The 2440-nt window shown below is 49.5% G+C and overlaps 1 protein-coding gene across 1 annotated transcript in view; it reads left to right on the top strand.

Annotated features, from left to right (window-relative positions):
* Nucleotides 1-2025: 2025 nt before the first annotated feature.
* The window catches only part of RALA (RAS like proto-oncogene A), a 28261-nt gene continuing 27846 nt past the window's right edge, over nt 2026-2440 (top strand). The window contains exon 1 of the mRNA XM_035318000.1: nt 2026-2141. The gene's annotated coding sequence lies outside the window, so the exon portion shown is untranslated. The remainder of the gene's footprint in view (nt 2142-2440) is intronic.

Below are 2440 nucleotides of genomic sequence, written 5' to 3'. Positions count from 1 at the left end.
TACCAGGCAGTGTAGTGCATATCTACAGAGTTGGTAGATATGCTCCTTCCAAGTTGGTAGTTGGTTAGAAACATTTGGCATCAAGGACCTTACAGGCACACTGTATTACCGGGGGGGAGGGGGAGGAGGTTATTTTGGACCAACTCGACCAGCTCCAGTCTGATCCTGTGGACAAAATGTCCATTAACAGTGGAAGCACACGCCTGCAGTGCATCTTAGTCTTAGTGTCTCATCCTAAACAAAACCAGTTTGGGTGTTCCAGGGCATTCTTCAATCCAAATCAAATCAGAGTAAACCAGGGACAATCCAGAGCTTAGTTTTAGAGGTGCACTGCCAACCTGAACCATTAACACTAGTGACCAAAAGAATGTATTTGATAGTTTTTTAGTTATGATCCAAACTGCTGTTAAAATCAATAGAAAGACTTGGTTGATTTCAGCAACAGGGTTTCCCTTTCCTCCACACAAGGTGGAGGAAAAGGATACAATTACTAAACAATAAAACATGAAGGGAACAAGAAAGGGAGAATAGGAGTGCACGTGCATTTTGTCATTCACCAGAGATGCCTTTTACACAGTTAAGGATTTTTAAAGCTGTGTGATTTCAGGGCATGGTTGAATGTGGATTCTGAAGATAGGGAATAATCAGTAGAGGCAAATATAACATCCTGATCTTGGTGTCTCTGGACACTTGGAAGTATTAAACAGCTGCAGACCACAGTATTAATGACACCAGAACTATGACTCAGCCGCTCTTCCAAATAAAGTGTTCTGCAACATGTATTAGGAATTAAATTAATACAGTGTATAAATACTCAAGGAGATGCTGAATTTGGACCAGGATTCCATGAAGTCCCCTGAGTCAGTATGTGTACAGAGTCATGCTACCACTCTTCCAACATTTTTATGCTCTCATTAAAAGACTAAGCGTAGCTAGCATGCAGATTTTCCCCTGTGGTGAAATATCAAAAATGTTTTGTGTCTCGTTTTGACTGTTCTGTTGATTTGGTATTATCAGCTTTCCTTTTTTTTTTTTTTTTTCTTTTTTCTTTTTTTCCTTCTCCAGTTAACAGGATCCAACATTTCTTTGCATAAATGAATGTATTCTGGTAATAAATTGGAAAGAACTGCATCTGGATTGCTCTTTTATTGCCAACAGTTTCTCAGACTCTGTGGAGTATGCAAAAATTAGCTCATACTGAAACATGAGGCCAAAGAAACTAAATCCTAGAGGGAGATGGCCTAAACACAAGCTAAATGTTTAAGATGTCAGAACCTACAGAAAGCTGAGCACAAAGGACAACAAAGAAGGTTTTTAAGTGCACCTGCTTTGCAGATTGCACACAAAGCCGGCATTATGCGAACGTAGAGGTGGAAGATTTCCAGTGGAAGGGATAAAAACCGGATCTTCCAAACCTGGAAACTACATGCCGCCAAGGAATCGTGAGGAGGAGGGATACGGTCAAGACAGTTTACGTAGCCCCTGCTCACATTCTCCCCTCATTCTTATCAACATCTTGAAAAAAATAGTCAGCTGGTTTGAGTGCCGATTGCCACAGGTATTTTCAGTGAGGTGAAGGTTGGAGTTGTTACAGCCTGTAAACCAAAAATACACGCCGAGCAGTCATTTCGTATATCATGCTTAGGTGACGTTGCATTGCTCACAGCACAAGCTTGTATCACCCTGTGTTTACACAAAGCTCCTGTATCAGTCACTGATTTAATGGTGGAGGATGCAGTTACTGAGGGGCTGTTGTTATTATTTGAGATATTGTTAATGTGGAAATCCTCCTATCTCCCTGGTGTATTTGGCAGTCCTAAAACCCTTCATGCATTGATCCAGCTATTAAAAACCCAATAATCTATCAATCACAGTGCTTCGTGTTCCCGGCAGTTGTCCCCACGGAGCTGAGGGACACTGCTCGACTCCGCGCGAGCCCGGTGGCACCGCCACCCCCTCAAGCCGCCATGACGGGGCCGCGCCCCAGCGGAACCGGCTCCCCCCTCCCTCCCGGAAGCGGGTTCCGCCCGGCGGCCGGGGGGCGTGGCCAGGGCTCCCGGTAGCTCCGCCCCTTGCATCCCGCCCCGCCCGCTCGCCCCGCGGGCCCTGGAGCTCGCCCCGCGCCGCCGCCGCCGCCGCAGGTGAGGGGAGACCGGGGCCGGGATTGGGATCGGGATCGGGATCGGGATCTGGACCGGGGCCGGGGCCGGGGCCGGGAGGGGGGCACGGCACCTCCGCGACACCGGCCTCCGGCCTCCAGCCCCTCCCCGCCCCTCCCAGGTGCCCCGGGGACGGGAGGGAGCACCCGGGGGGTGTCGCGACGCAGGCGGGGTGTCGCGATACGGGGGGGTGTCGCGACTCGGGAGCGTGTCGCGACATGAGGGGGCGTCGCGAACGCCTTGAGGGAGCGGGAGCGGGCTGGGTTGCCTCCGGTGCCCCC

Source organism: Oxyura jamaicensis, chromosome 2 (assembly GCF_011077185.1).
Source record: "Oxyura jamaicensis isolate SHBP4307 breed ruddy duck chromosome 2, BPBGC_Ojam_1.0, whole genome shotgun sequence".
NCBI classification, from domain to species: domain Eukaryota; kingdom Metazoa; phylum Chordata; class Aves; order Anseriformes; family Anatidae; genus Oxyura; species Oxyura jamaicensis.
The sequence above is the reverse complement of the archived record's forward strand: the minus strand, read 5'-3'. Positions and strand labels throughout refer to the sequence as shown.